This window comes from Puma concolor, chromosome A2 (genome assembly GCF_028749965.1).
Source record: "Puma concolor isolate L17-30 chromosome A2, mPumCon1.1.hap2, whole genome shotgun sequence".
In the NCBI taxonomy this organism is placed as follows: domain Eukaryota; kingdom Metazoa; phylum Chordata; class Mammalia; order Carnivora; family Felidae; genus Puma; species Puma concolor.
This window is the reverse complement of record NC_141668.1, coordinates 52,373,640-52,390,368: the sequence shown is the minus strand read 5'-3', so window position 1 is coordinate 52,390,368 and position 16,729 is coordinate 52,373,640. Positions and strand designations below refer to the sequence as shown.

Here is a 16,729-nt window from a genome sequence, read left to right as displayed (position 1 = left end):
CATTTGATCCTCAATCACAGCCCAGAACGTGCGCCTGGACCATGGACGAGGCTCCACTGGGGAGCACTGGCTGTGTGCTCCCAACATCTAAAAAAGCCAGTAGCCGAGCTCTGATTTCTGTTGTGAAGTCAAAATACAGAAGGAACCCCAAAAATGGAGAGGGAGAAGGGGCATCCAGAAGGTTGTATCAAATGAGCGAATTTCAGTAATTGTGGAAAGATAGAGCCAGAAGTGACAGAGCAGGAGGGCAGTGAAGGGGTAGGGATATATGTTGCAAGAGAAAAATGATATTTTCTCACCCTCCTTTTCTTGTCCCTCCTTCTCTGTCTCTCCACCCCTCAAAGATGGGGTTTGCAAAGACATAGACTTGTCTCCATATAGCAGATAATGTGGAGAAACCCACATAGAGAAGAGGGGACACGGGGAAGGCCACTCCTACTTCCCCATCGCATATGAACACCACCACCACCGACTCCTCCTCTGGAAGTTTATTTTCCCTACACCTTTTAGGAAAAGGGGGACGTTTTCCCTAAAATAAAAGTTTTAAATCTGAGGGAAAGATAATTCTCCATATTTTTGGAGGGCTAAAGCTCAGCTCGTAAGCAGCGTCTATGAAGAGCCCTTTATCCAGAATAGCTAAAAGGTGTGTGGAAGGACATGTCTAATGTCACTCTGGCTTTCTCAAGCTATCCTTGTCTCATGGTCAGCCTGCAGGTTACACATGGGGCACCCCCTCTCCAACTGCTTTGAATGCACTGCTGATCTTCGTTTGGGTCATAAAAATCAGGTCCTCTCTCTCTGCCATCCTGGGAGGAGGATCAATCAGAATTCTTGTCACACCTGTCCTACTTGAGACTTTCCACTTTAACCCCCATGCCTCTGCTGTCTCATCCAGATTACAAATCACTTCTTCCTTTTTCAACTTGAACTTCGGCATCTTTCGCTCCCTTTGCTGCCCCTCCCCCAATCTCCTCATGTAGCTCCAGTCTGCTGTTACTCACATCGCCAGAGACAGCACCAGGAGATCCACCTGCAGAGTCTCTTGTCCTGTGGGTCTCTGAGTCCACGGGTGGGCACCCCAGGATCCTGGAGATGCACTGTGGGTGGAGGGGGGGAGGACACCACAGGCCCGATCCTACACTTGGAGTTCCACAATACGCTATCGTCCACACTAAAGGTCCTGAGACTTCTCACCATAAAGAGGCCTGCTTCATGTCTATAAAGTGACACTGCACAAAATTATTTCAGAACCCCAACTTTTGAGTCAGGCCTTCTACCATTTTGCAGAAGTGCTGTTGTGAGGGGCATGTGTCAGGAGATGTCGCTGGTCCACATGGTGGGTCTATCCCATGGTGCTTGTATGCATGGGCATGGGCCTCGGGAAACGAGCTGCCTCTCCAACCCGCCCCCACCTTGTCTTCACCCCACAAGCGTACAGCAGTTCCTGGTAATGCCTGAGTTACAGATCTGGAGTGACCAGCCCTGGAAGCCCAACCCTAATGACTCACAGAACTTCAAGACATTCCTCTTGTCTGCCTTCAAGTGACAAAGACTGATGGCTATACTACAAAATAAATCCTTTCTCCCCTTGTTCTTTGACAAGAAGAACTTCTAATTTGGGGGCTGGACATGTCAGGATTCTGAGTAATCCTGGATAGGTGTGCAACTGCAGGGAGGGCTGTGGGCACCATCTAGAACTGTGTTTAATGGGAGGGGGCATGCCCTTCTCTCCCTTCTCCCCTTCTCTGCTTCTAGAAAGATGTGATGGCAGGGGCTTGAGCAACCACCTTGTGTCCCACGGTAGAAACCACATGCTCAACAAGGTAGAAGGAGACCGGGTGCCTGACATCGTAGAACAAGATATCAGCTCCAGATTGACACATCTCTTCATCTTTTATATGAATAATAATAGAGTTTTTATTAGGCCACTGTTATGGTGAGGTTTCTGCCACCTCAGCAGAATCTAATCTTAACGCATTTGGCTCCTCTCTTCAGCTAAGCCCTCAGATCTCTCCAAGGTAAACTAAACGCCCAAATTATTTCCTCGAACAACCTCTCGGAAAGTCATCTCAACTGGGAACAAGTTAGCTTCAGGGCGACCCCAGTGGAGTGTCTCTACTGATGACCTTCTGCCTCCAGTATCTGGACCCTCTCTCACCCAAGATCTTTCGCAAGGAGAGCAGGAGGTGGGAGTTGACTGGACAATCATCCACACCACCGTGATGAGCACCTTGGCTGTCCCCGCCTGGGTGGTCTAGTCCGAGTACCCATCTGTTTTCTCACTCTTGGCCCCGGATAACTGTTCCTTGCATTGCCAAACTTTTGGTGTTATATGTTCATTTGGTTGTATTCCCATTTACGATCATGTCTTCCCCACATGAAGCATCCAATGTGCTCGTTAGTATATACACACCATCTATTCTGACGGGCTCAGTGTCATGTGGTTCAGCCTCAACATCACACAGCATCTAAATTAACAGACACTCCAATACACGACTCTGACCCTGCCAGTCCATTTCATGTTTAAAGCCATAGTGCCAAGGCTAGTAATTCAAAGGCAGGCAAGGAGCGCCTGGGTGGCTCATTCAGTTAAGCGTTCCACTTCAGCTCAGGTCATGAGCTCGCGGTTGTCAAGTTCAAGCCCCCCATTGGGCTCTGTGCTGACAGCTCAGAGCCTGGAGCCTGCTTCGGATTCTGTGTCTCCCTCTCTCTCTGCCCCTCCCCTGCTCACGCCCTCTCTTTCTCTCTCTCAACAATAAACAAACATTAAAAAATATTTAACAAATAAACTAAATGGATAAAAACCCTAATGTTAGAATATCGAGCACTCGGACACGCGAAAAGAAGATTTTTGCACAAGAAAGTGGTGTTGTAACCACTATTTCTGGGCTGTGGAGTCAACTACTTTCTTAGGGTTTGTTGCCAATGAAAAGGTTTTCAGAAAAAAAATAATGTATTTGTACAAAGGCTTAGAAAAACCAGAAGCACACCTACATACGCTTTTGACTGCATCTACCTGAGGGGAGGAAAGAAGACAAGGAAGCAGGAAGGGAAAAAGAGAGGCAATGAGATCCGATCCATAATCTTTTTTTTACATGGCATCTAGCATGGAACCTGGTGGCTAAAAACAGATATTTCTCTATGCCCGAGGGGGGGCAGAACAAGGAACATAGATATCAGTTTCATTGCCACTACCACTGTTATCCTAAATTTTGAAATATTTGAGCATACAAAAAGCATCATATTGGATGCTCTTTATTGGATGCATAGATCTATGTTTATAGAAAGTTTTAATGGTTGCAAAGACAAATTGCGAAAATGATTCATTTTTTTTAGAGATCTTGATATATCATCCCGCATGCTAATAAAGTTTTCAATACTGGGCTGCAGTATAGATTAAAATACTAATGTTTCCCCTGGGCTCCAGTGATTAGAACTCCTTTGGTAAATGTCTTAAAGTTAAGGTTAATGCACCAAAAAGCTGTAATTCACTGACGTTTAATACTGGCTCGTGCAACATGAAAACTTTGGTAGCAGATGCAGGCTGTTGAGAAACTTTTCTTCAACCTTTGGAGTCCAGACGGTTCACAGAATGTTTTCTCCCCATGCCCTCAGAGCCGTGTGGTTCCGACACCTTCCTCACGGATGCACAATGATTCTGGAAAGACAACAACAAAGTCGGGGAAATAATGGCATTATTGTTGAAGGGAGCCTTCAGGAGGTAATACTCTAACAAGAATTGAAACTTGAACTCTTTGAACTGAATTTTTCAGGAAAGCACTTCCAAACTCTTGAAAGGAAAACATCAAAGTTTTGAAGGGCAGATATGAAAAAGACTTCCCCTCTTACACCAAAGTGACGCAAATTCAACCTGACACACATTTATGGTGAGTTTTGTGCGCCAGTGGAGATGAAACGGAAAAAGGCACGTGCTCGTCCTCAAGGAACGTATGACAGTGATCTTTCAGCTGGTTGAGACCTCAGTTTCTGAATTATTTTTCCCTTCTGTCCTCTGCCTACTCAGAAAGGGCTGGGTAGTATGTGGTTTTTGAAGGTGCTCTCTTAAGGTGCAAAACCTCTTTCAGGATAGTAGGAAACAAACTGTAACTATTACGAGAAAACATTTTTTTCACAGGTCAGTTTGGTAAGACCAAGAAGCTTAAAAATAGAATGTGTTGATACGAGCGTGAGATAATGGAAACTCTCATACATTTCTGGTGCGAGTGGAGAGAGGGATGGCCTCTACAGAAAACAACTGGGTAATATTTACCTCAAGTTTAAGTGAACATACTGGTTGATCCAGCAATTCTGCTTCGAGAACGGTATCGCCCTTTACAAGTACTTTGCTCATCTGTGAAATGATGTATGCTAGATATAACTTATGGCACCACTGTGAAAACAGCAAGAGATTAAAAGCAACCCAAATATCTGTCAGTAGGGGATAGGTCAATAGGTGGGTAATAAAGTGGATGATAAAAAGCCGTAATGACTGAGGAAGCGCAGCATGAGCTCAGATGGAATCAGCAGCAGATATGTCCAGGAGGACCAAACAGGGCACGATGAGACCATACGGTATGTGGTGCTGTGGTAGGTCTGGCACAGGTGTATCAGAACAACTGTCCTGCATCGCTGTCCCTTACCCTCCCCAGGAACCCAGTGGACTCAGCTGCCAACAGTCTTGTCACAGAGCTCATCCCTCTGAGAACCCCAGCTCTGTCTTGATACCGTGAAAACCCAGCCTGTCTCTGGGGGGGTTGTGAAAATGAAAACGTTCCTGGCTGATGCCTCAGATCTACATGCGGTTCTGGGCCACCCTTTGGCCCACCAGAGAGCCCCCAACACCCTGGGAGCAGCTGCCGTCGGTGCCCCTGGCACCTGCTCCGCTGTCCCAGCCAGCTTTAAGCTTACACAACCAAGTCAGGGCACAAGCAAACCTTGTAAGGGCTGGCGTGCGTTGTGGCAGGACTCGGGCTCTGCGATTCAGGGCCCGGCCGCATCTGCAAATCTTGCGGACCAGAGGGTTCGCGTGTTTGTTATCAGGAAGTAAACAGCCTGGAAGGAGGAAGGTCTGTGCTCTTAGCTCCAGCCAGAGACACCAAAGACCCCGAGGGGAAACCGTGGACCACCTCTCCCCATTTCTCCCTGACCACAAAGTGGCTCTAGTAGAGTGAGAGCTGAAGGAGGCCTGGTAGCTTCTGAAATCTTCAGAAACTCCAATAATCGGTGTCCAGGAATCAGCATTCTCCAGTGCCTTTGTAGGAAACAGACACCAAAAGGGGCCCTGAGAGCTGTGTGTGAACCCATGGGAAACAGACCCATACATAAGATCAGGAGGCTTGGACAGGAGGGCACAGGTGCCCCTGCCATGCGGCCGGAAACAGTCAGGTTCAAGAGCCGGAGAAGCCTAAGGAATTTTGGATTACAAAAGCAAACAGACTGCCTGCCTCAACTTGTAGGAGTCAGGGATACAGAAAACTGGACCAAAAGTCATCTATCCTTCAAGAGGACGGCTCCTAAGATGTCACGTATGTCGAGCACGTTCTTCTTCATGCTTTCCTTCCAGTCCTGCCAAAGCAAGGCAGTGCAGTCCTGCCAAAGCGGTGGTTTGCAGGGACCGGTGAAATGCCAGTCCTCCCCTGTGTCAGTTGCTCCTAAAAACAACATTTTTCTTGTCCTGGCTACAGACACCTATCAGGATGTACCCAGAGCCTCTGTCTACTATGTCAACAGAGTAGAATGCTTGACAAGAGGAAATAAATCTGATTACCTAAAGCAGAAGCCAAAACCAGAAGGACGGTTGCAGCTTCCAGTGGTGAATAAGTCCAAGGCTGTTTTTGGTTTTTTTGTTTTGTTTGTTTGTTTTTTGCAACGGACATCCTAGATGTTTAAGAGAAAGTGAGAAGTTACCACTTCTCTATAGGCTCCAGACTGGTCTCTCTGTTCATCTTTTCTCTGCCCCAGCCAGTCCCATCTCTGCAGTAGGGTTACTTTTCCCCAAAGTCCACTTTGATTAATAAAATAAAGAGGTTCTCCAGGCATCACATAGATTCCAAAACTCTCAGCTTGGCTTTTAGGATTGTCTGAGTTGAAGCAGTATTTCCGGGACTATCTCCAACTAAACTCAAGGCCAGCAGGTTGACTCATCGGTTCTCCAACTCTCATCTCATCTGTTCCATCTCTGTGCTTGTCACTTGGCACCTACCCCACACCCACCATCATTTACTGACATCTTGCTATCTTTCAAAATCCAACTCGATGCCACCTCCTCCAGGAAGCCATCCTAATTCTCCCAGCCTTAAGTGCTCTCTCGTTCTTCTGAACTTCTGCAGGCCCTTGTTCCTCATATGGCTTTGTACTACAGTTGCTTTCCAAATGGGCTATGTTCTCCTTAGGAGTTAGATCTTTTATGGATTTTCTGTACCAAGAATTTTCTGGTATCTCTCAGTACTTAGCATTACATTCTACATGTAATGTTGACTCCCAGCCTTTCGATTAGAAGAGGCCTGCTATGGACTGAATTGCATTCCCCCCCGCCCCCCGCCACCCACCAAAATTCATTATGTTGCAACTCCTAACCCCCAGCGTGATGGTATCTGGAGGTGAGGCTTTGGGGGGAAAATTATGTTCACATGAGATGGTGAAGACGGGCCTCTCATGATTGTATGAGTGCCCTTACCAGAAAAGAGCCATTTTTTGTTTGTTTGTCTGTTATCCATTTGGCCAAGTTTTGTCTTTTGTTTGGAAAGTCTAATCCTTTTGCTTTTAAAGTAATTAGTATAAGGAAGAACTTCTGCCATATTGTTATTTGTTTTCTTTATGTTTTCTACCTTTTGCTGTCTCTCGTTTTCTCCATTACTGCTTTTTGGGGAATGAAGTTGATTTTCTACAGTGAACCCGATTCCCTTCTCATTTCTTGTTGTGTGTATCTGTTAAATGCTTTCTTTAGAGTTACCATGGGGATTACATTTAGCGTCCTAAATTTGTAACAATCTGGTTTGAGCTGATACCAACTTAACTTCAGTAGGATACAAAGTCACCACGCCCCAACTCTTCCCCCGACTCTGCCCCGGAAAGCTCTGTTCTCCCTTTCTGTTACTGATGTCCCAAATTAACTCTCTCTATATTGTGTGCCCTGTAACATGGATAGTTATTATTTTGCATGCCTTTGTCTCTTAACTCGTGTAAGAAATAAAAAGTGGGGTTACAAAACAAAACAAAAACAAAACTCTTTTTTCAAACTGCTCTCTCTCTCTCTCTCTCTCTCTCTCTCTCTCTCTCTCTGCTGTGTGTGGACGCAGAGAAGCCAACCGTCTGGGAACCTGGAAGAGAACTCTGACCAGAACCCAGCCACTCTGGCACCCTGGTGTCAGACATCCAGCTTCCAGAACTATAAGAAAAGAAATTCCCATTGTTTAAGCCACACAGTGTATGGTATTTTGTTAGGGCAGCCTGGGCTGGCTGAGACAGGGCCTTAAGAGGTCCTCTGAGCCAGCCTTCTTATTTTACACAGTGATCCAAAGGGACACAGAGCAGAGCAGGGGTCAAAACCCAGCTGCCCCACCCCACCGAAAACCCCGCAGCCCACAGCTCTAGCAAGTATAACAAGGTTGTCAGATATCACAGAGTGAATGAAAAGGCCCAGAGCAATAAGTATATTTTTCTTAAACATGTCTATACCTTTAAACTCTTTTTATCATAGCTTTGAAATAACAAACCGAAGGCCCACGGGGACCTCCAGCAAGGTCTGAAATTGAGAATTGGGCTTAAGAAGCTGCCAGGGATGAGGAGAGGAAGGGGGAGGACTGCCTGTTTGGTTATAACAATATTATAATTACAGAGTTGTGAGTTATGCAAAGGAGAACACACGGCAGGCTTCACCACCACCTCGCGAGATTTCTTGTACCCGTGCACACACTAAAGCATTTCAGGGCTTGGCTTTCTGTTACTGCCACTACATTACGCTCATCCACGTTTTACAGCTCACAGAGGGCTTCCACATACATGGTCTCATGGAATCCACGCCACAGCCCACGCAGGAACAAGCATCTCTGCGGAGACAATCACCTCCCAGAGCCGAAGTTTCCATAAGTGAGCTGAGTATGGTCACACAGCGGCTGAGGGTTGGACCTGAGACTGGAATGCTGTGTGTGTGTGTGTGTGTGTGTGTGTGTGTGTGTGACAGAGACAGAGAGAGAGAGGGAGAGAGGAGTTGGGGTGGGCTTGACCCCACTTCACTATACACTCCAGGACTATGTTCCAAGAAGTCCACGAACATTCTCCATTAGCTGGTAGCTGAAAGAAAACCGAACTTCTAATGAGGGACCTGAGTTTCAGTCACCAATTCACAACTGACCGAGCAAATTACTTAGTCTCTCTAGTTCCCAGTTTCTTTACCGTGAAAGAGGCGTGTTGGATAGCTTTGTCTTTGATTCCCTTTCAATTCAGACAGTCTGTGATTTTCAGAGCTAAACAGGGTTAGATAAAAGAGCAGGCCAACTCACTTCCAAAAAATTCTGATCCCTGGACCAGGTCCCTAGGAGGAAGACATTATTCATAACGCATCCTCCCCACACTCTTCAAGTGGGGAGGGGAAGACAAGACCTGCATCTGGTCTGAATGCAACGGGAACTGAAGCTTGCCCTATCACTCTAGTTAAAAGACTCTGCTGTAGCCGTGAGCGCCAAAGTGGTCAACGTGGCTTTGGAGGTAAATCAAAACCAAGTATGCAGAAGATCAAAAGCTTTACTCCTCAGAGACCAGCAAAAGGCACATTTCCCAGACACTCTTCCCTATGGAATTTAAGATCTTCTGATATCTTGCCTAATTTAGACCCCAAACCCTAATAACTTCAGGCTGGAAATAGTCCTAGATCAATAAATACCCAAATCATAGTAAATCAGAAAACAATGTTCACAGCACTGAAAATCTCTTTATCGTGGCAGCATCTATACGTATTAACTGTGTTTATTACTAATAACATATGAAGAGTGCGAGGGTTTAATGTGTCATTCCACGAGTTTTTAATCTTTAACACAGACCCTTTATAATCAAGTTCAAAAACTTTCCTCAGTGGTTCCATGTCTTTAGAGAAACAGAACATCTATCAAGAGAAAGACTTTAAAGATGTTTTCAACAAGTAAGAAATAAAGCCATTGTGAAGAAAAGATGAGGTTTTAAAAAACATTTGTTAAGCTGTATTAGCACTGGCTTTCAAACCCCATACTATGACATTCTTATATTCTGTATTAATTCATATTTGCACATGTTATAAAGATTTCGAGGAATCTCAGCCAATAGATTTCTTCTAATCAGCAGAGGTACAAAAGGAGGACCGCAAGAAAACTCATTCATCAGAAGTAATACTATTTGGGAATAAGACAAAATTTTTCAAATTTCCGCATTAGAGCGCCACCTTCGCAATTTTGTGCCTTTCCAAAGTACTCACTAGAATATTAATTACCTAACATTTAACGTTAAGCTCATACTGAACAATGAAATCTATGAAATGACAAGTTCCACATGAAAGGTATTTCTTCTCAAACCCATTAAACTCTATAATAACCATTAACAATATTCAGTTCAGAGCCCCTTAAAATTCCGCGTCATGCACTTGGACATACAGCTGACCTGTAACTTTCAAAGTTTGTTGGCCACCATCTGGCTTTCGTCATCCATCCACTTATTAAGTATTCAGTTAATATAAATACAGAATAAATAGAGATGCAAAGTGAACATCGTACAGTTCCTGCCATGATAGCCATCATAGGGTGGGAAGAAAAACAAAGAATTAAAACCACGGTAGTGCACCTGCTGGCACAATCAAAACGTGTGTAAGACACCTGGAGAGCAGAAGAGAGCGCACTTAGTTCTGGGGAAGCTTCCTGAAAGAGGTGGGATCTGAGTTCGGGCATCTGCTAGCTGTAGGATGTTGAGAAATGACTCAGGCTCTCTGAACCATACAGAGCGATAAGCTTTCTGTGACACAATGTATCTAGAACAACAGTGGCTCTCAAACGTTCTGCCTTAAGGGCCCCTTTATACTCTGAAAAATTTACTGAGCATTGCAAAGAGCTGATTTTTATCTGTCGGTACTGATTGTATTAGAATTTAAAACTGGGAATTGTAAAGTATTTACCGTTTGTTAAAATAACAATAAGGGCATGTTAACATAAATAGCATTTTTTAATCTCCCAAAACGAACAAAAATGCATACTAGGTGAAATAAGCCAGTCATAAAAAAAGAAATACTGTGATTCCACTTATATGAGGTACCCAGAGTAGTCAAATTTATAGAGACAGAAGGTAGAAGGGTGGTTGCCAGGGGCTGGGGAGGAGTGAGCAAACGGGGAATTGTTGTTTAATGGTATGGTTTTACTGATGCAGGATGAAAAGAGTTGTACGGATTGATTGCACAATAATGTGAATGCACCGCATTCCTGAACTATACGCTTCAATATGGTGATGACTGTAAATTTTATGTTATATGTATTTTACCACAATTAAATTTTTTAAAAAAATTTATGTTTGTTTATCTTTGAGAGAGAGAGTGCAAGTGAGGGAGGGGCAGAGAGAGAGGGAGACACAGAATCTGAAGCAGGCTCCAGGCTCCGAGCTGTCAGCACAGAGCCCGACGTGGGTCAAATCCATGAACCGTGAGATCATGACCTGAGCCAAAGCCAGACACTTAACCCACTGAGTCACCCGGGCGCCCCATAATTATTTTTTTAATTAAGTTGAGTAATAGGAATGGCATGATTTTACAGTTTTGCAGATCTAATTTTTCTTTTTGTCTAACTTAGCACAGCTGGATTCTCATATCTGCTGCTACTTTCATTCTGCTGCGATACATTGTTTTGATTGTCTACCATCATGATTAAGTGGTTAAAACGGAAAACATTTTGGTAATTTTATCAGATAATTGTGGATCTTCTTCTTTGATACTACACCAACATTCAACAAGTGGTAATTTCTTAAAGGTTAGTTATACTATAGAGTCTGAAACCATAAAAATTAACTTTTGATACTTCGTTACATTAAAATCCATTTTCTACTTTGCACCTTACGTGACTCTTTTACCCATGCCTGATCTCTTCACATTGACTGTTGGTTGTTGGGGAAATGTTGGTTCACTCTTCCAAATGTTATCCCATTTAATATTACAATATCTAAGGTATTGCATGCTTTACTATCACCTCTGATGTCATCAGAAAAGTCTTTAAATATTCTGAATTTATCAAGCTCATGGTGCTGAATACAAGTTTTCCAAAATTCCAATTTTCTCTTGAAAGCTTACATTCATTATTAGCCATACATATAATCAGTGACTTCTTTGACATAAAAAGCATATTTTGTTTATTCTCATAAAAAAGACCCACTACATCTGCCAAGTCTAAATATCCACAGTGTGTGTGTTATTCTTGCAGGTAAAAGGGGGACTCCGTGGAGGAAGTGACTGTTCAGCTCCCGGCTCAGAGTATCTCACAAGACCTTTCCTCAAGACAACTGTACTTCAAGGTACAGGAGAAGCCTTAACGCTCATGTCCCATGTCGTCACGCAGAGCATTAAAAAGATGTACACTTAAGGGTCAAGTTTTAATACAATGAATAATTTTTACACCTTCATCAAGGGAGTTCCTAAGTAAAAGTGGCTTTTTTCCCTCTGTAAGTACATGGTGGTGAACACGTGCTCACTAGTACAATTTGGTGCCTGGCCTTGATTTATGCTAAGGAGCCGGCAAGCTGACCCGCCATTGTTTTTGTACCTTCAGTGTAAACGCCAGGACAGTGAAACAGGCAAATAACATCTTACTATCGGTATGAAAACACTTTGATCTTGTGGATTCCCAGGAAACAGTCCATGGACCATGCCTTGAAAGCCTCTGATCTAGAGGCCTTTTTATTTAAATCTTCATTTTTAAGTATTCTAACAGAAATGTTCCAATTCCTAAGTATACATGAAGATTGCAAAAGTAGATGAAGACCACATGAAGTATTGTAATGCTTGAACACAATTATTCTGAACGGGATTCTAGACTGAAGATGCCTTAGGTACCTTCGATACTAAGGAGAAAATGAAAGCAAGTGCCATATCAGGCATAGAGCCATAAAACAAAAACTATCCAAGCTGGTTACTCTGAGAGACGTCTCTAAGAGAGGTTTATAGTTTCTAAATATTTCTTTTCTTTAAAAAGAAAATGATGTTTTTCTTCCCCCCAAAAAAGTTTAACCTAAAGAAAGGAAACCCCCCATTGTTATTCATATTATTCATATTTTTTCTTAATTTAGGCAGCAGTCATGGCTTTCACAAGCAATGACAACAGAAACTTTTCTTAAAATAGCACAGGCTTTCCAACCTCAAAACCTATAAGGACTGCTGGATTTCAAGGAATAAAATCATTGGAAACTTACTACATTTGTCGTATTTCAAACTGAGTGTGTAAATAATAAAGGTCTAACTCAAAAAACAAAGCCGATAATTCCGTGGTGACCAGCCAGACTCCTATTCCCATCATTTATTCGTATGTTGATAGACTTCCCCAGGAAGCCTGGGAAAATAACAGAAGTAACTCAACTTTCCCCAAGAGAGAAGGCTTCATTTTTCCTTGGCAGATTCATTCCTAATCACATAGCAGGGAACCATTATTAACATCTGGATATTCAAAAAGAGCCACTGAATTATTATAAAAATGTTTCAAATCATCAGCCTAAAACTCAAATGATCTACAGTGTGTATGATGCTTTTTTCTCCCTTTAGTCAAGAAGATAAATGGAGAAATTCTTTATATTTCAACTTCCATTACACATTTGTTTTTAATCTGGGAAAATTCATGTCTGCCTACTGTACCTCCATATCAAAGACTGATATGTCAGCGTTAGCTTCTGCTCCTCTCACCATGAGTTTCTTTTAAGAATACAATTTTTTTAGGAGTGAGATTACTGCAAAAATCAATTGGTCCCAAACAGTTATAAGTCAGATACTGAGTTCAGTTCTCTTTTAGTGTAGCTGTGTGCTGTTAGACTGAACAGCAATTAGGCAGATCAAATGTCCTCATGTTTCACTAATCCTTTCTCCCCTTTTGTAAAATTTATTTATTTTTTAATTTACCTCCAAGTTAGTTAGCATATAGTGCAACAATGATTTTGGGGGGTAGATTCCTTAATACTCCTTACCCATTTAGCCCATCCCCCCTCCCACAACCCCTCCAGTAACCCTCTGTTCCCCATATTTAAGAGTCTCTTATGGTTTGTCCCCCTCCCTGTTTTTATATTATTTTTGCTTCCCTTCCCTTATGTTCATCTGTTTTGTCTCTTAAAGTCCTCATATGAGTGAAGTCATATATTTGTCTTTCTCCGACTAATTTCACTTAGCATAATACCCTCCAGTTCCATCCACGTAGTTGCAAATGGCAAGTTCATTCTTTTTGATTGCCAAATAATACTCCATTGTATATCTATACCACATCTTCTTTATCCATTCATCCATCGATGGACATTCGGGCTCTTTCCACACTTCGGCTATTGTCGATAGGGAAGCTATGAACATTGGTAACCCCTTCCCCTTTTAAACAGTTTCTAAAAATTGTTTCTAAATGTTTCTTTTCTTTAAAAAGAAAATGATGTTTTTCTTCCCCCCAAAAAAGTTTAACCTAAAGAAAGGAAACCCCCCCATTGTTATTCATATTATTCATATTTTTTCTTAATTTAGGCAGCAGTCATGGCTTTCACAAGCAATGACAACAGAAACTTTTCTGTAATTATAATGTGTAATGCACACATTATAATATTCTTTGCAAAGCCTTTAAGTCTCAACATTGGGAGCTACTGATTCTGTTGGGTCAAGATGACAGTTTTGTTGGTGGCACTTGATAAACCTGATAAGACACCCTTCTATTTAAAACCCTCTGATGTCGTCCCATTGTTCTCAGATCACTACGTGAAGTCTTACCATGGTCCACAAAGTTCTGCTTGCAGCCCCATCAAGAGGATATTCAGCCCAGGTGACACACAAAAAAATGTTTTTGGAACCCCCCAGGATGAACAGGTTAAAATCTTTGCAAGCAACTTTGATTTTGGCAAGGCCCATTCCAAACCTTTGTACTACATACTGACTTCCCACCACTCTACTTTCCCTACGTGTATGACCAGCCTGTTTATCACCCACCCCACCACCTGTCCCAGCCTCCTCCCCCACCAGCTGCCCATTCCCAGCCTCCCTGAACTACAGCTCTGCCCCAAATAGTCTTCATGTCTGTTTTTCCCAATCAAATCCTATTCAACTGTCAAGTCTTGGCAGAAAGAGTCAATAAAGAAATCTTGCCAGGTTTTGCCTCATGCACCCTCACAGACTCTGTAACCTTCCTCGGCAGACCGCCTCACACTGACCACATGGTAGATAAGTGGCTGTTGAGTTAGTCTGGTTTTAAATGTCTGTCTCCCCACTAAGCCTCATAAAAGCAGAGACTGGATCTGTTTGGCTAGTATAACCTCCCCAAAGCCTAGAAGAGAAACTATACATGGGCCCTCAGAAAGCATTCCTTCCTTGTGGGACAAAGTTCTTAATAAGGAGAAACTTCTCCTAAACTAAACTTTACATTGGAGTGGAAGCCCCTGAAGCAAATTCAGGGAGGGCTTTGGAGGGGGAAAATCTTTATTCTCTGCTGGATGTAAGGGAGAGAAAAGGAAGAGGCTGAGGATCTTTAGGATGGTCCCTCCCCTTAGAGTTGTGAGGCCTGGCTCAACAGGACAGATGGAGGCCCCAAAACCAGCTATCTAAATATTTATAAGCTTGGGGAACCTGGGTGGCTCAGCTAGTTAAGTATCCGGCTCTTGGTTTCAGCTAAGGTCATGATCTCAATGTTCGTGAGTTCGAGCCCTGCATCAGGCTCTACATTGGCAGCATAGAGCCTGATTGGGATTCTCTCTCTCCTTCTCTCCCTGTCTCTTCCTTGCTCATGCTCACTCACTCTCTCTCTCTCTCAAAATAAATTTAAAAACTTAAAAAATAAATATTTATTAGCTTAAAATCAAGCTAATGAACAATCAAATGAAATACCTTCTATCCTCTTATTCTGAAAAATATGCCTTGAAAGTAAACCGGAAGTCTGACTAATCAAACATAATGAAATATAGAGACTTCAATCAAGTTGGGGGTTTTTTTGCACCCAAATTATCCACATTTAAATTTTTTTTAATGTTTATTTATATTTGAGACAGAGAGAGAGAGATAGAGTGTGAGTGGGGGAGGGGCAGGTTAGGGATGGGGGAGACAGAATCCGAAGCAGGCTCCAGGCTCTGAGCTGTCAGACAGAGCCCGATGTAGGGCTCGAACTCACGAGCTGTAAGATCATAACCTGAGCTGAAGTCGGACACTCAACCGACTCAACCACCCAGGCACCCCAAATTATCCACATTGTAAAACGCTTTAATAGGAAATAATTATTTTCTTCATTGTCTAAATACACACAACACACACAGAGTTCATAGATCTCCATTAGGAATGAATGGTGCCCATTGTTTTAAAAAACAAAAACAAAAAACAAACCTGATTTCCAGGACGCTCAGAATCCAGTTCTATTGAACTGTGAAACCAACATGCGTACAAATTGAAATTCCTGCCTGTAAAGAAATTGCTCTTCTCACAATTGTTTTTCCCCTTTCTCCCCAAAAAAGTCCTGCTCTGCTTTCCCCCTTGGACATTTTTCAACTCTGTATCCCGTCCTTGGTGGCTCCCAAGAGTGAAGGGTCTTCAAATCTCAGACATCTATTCAGAAGGACCACAATGAGTGCTTTGCAGGTTATCTTGGGATGAGGGCTCTCAGAAGCGGGGACATTTACGACATGTAACACAGGTATACCTCACTCTACAAAGGGAGTGTGATCTGGAAGCCCTGAGTTCCCAGTAGCTCTTGTTCCCCTCTGTCTTCCCTTGTCCATGAAGAGAATGCTCACCTTCATTTAGGATGGTCACTTCATCAAAGGCCTTTAATTTCACCCTTTCTCCTTCTTCCTGTCAAGTATTCACCGCAACACTCATTCAAAAACTCCATGAAGACCTCTAATAGATGGGTTATAACTAACTCTAAAAGGATCCATGAATCCCGTTGCAAAGTGAGACAATCTGTCGCAACACAAATACCAATCTTGCACAGCACTTGTGTCGTCCAATTCTGACCATCCGGCCAGGAATACAAGCACGGCCCAGAGAAACGCTTGCCCGTGCTTCTTTTTGCTGACTTGGTACTGCACTTACTACCTTTTTGTGTGTGAAGACGAAAAACACACCCCAAAAATGAACTTGAAAGAATCAGAAATTTCCAAGTGTTGGACTGATAGCAATGATCGGGAATTGCTTTCAATGCCATTTACCTCTGCGGGGGCTACTGGTCATAACAGGACACCTGTTGCTTCTTTTCCTTTATAATTTCCCTCCTCCTTAAATTTGTCTGAAGTGCCTTCCCAGGCTGGAACCTGCTACATCACCAGTAAGGGAGGGAAGAAGGATAAAAATTCCAAGGTGAGATGTATTAAACACAGACGTATTTTTCACCTTCTCCTTTTGGCTCCGCCTCCAGAGGGACTAATGCCTAATGATTCCAGGAAGCGAAAGCAATTAAATTTCACTTGGTGTAAAGTTGAAGAAATTGTCCCATGTGAAAAGAATGTTTCTTTGCCACATTCCATCAGCGGCAATAAACAGGCAGATTTCACTGGTTTTGATATAGTAGTGTGA

General features: G+C 43.0%; 1 long non-coding RNA gene across 1 annotated transcript in view; it reads right to left on the bottom strand.

Moving 5' to 3' along the window:
* Window positions 1-3,239: 3,239 nt before the first annotated feature.
* The window catches only part of LOC147583195 (uncharacterized), a 71,459-nt gene continuing 57,969 nt past the window's right edge, over window positions 3,240-16,729 (bottom strand). Inside the window, exon 3 of the long non-coding RNA XR_015246158.1 lies at window positions 3,240-3,658. This is a non-coding gene — a long non-coding RNA (uncharacterized LOC147583195). The remainder of the gene's footprint in view (window positions 3,659-16,729) is intronic.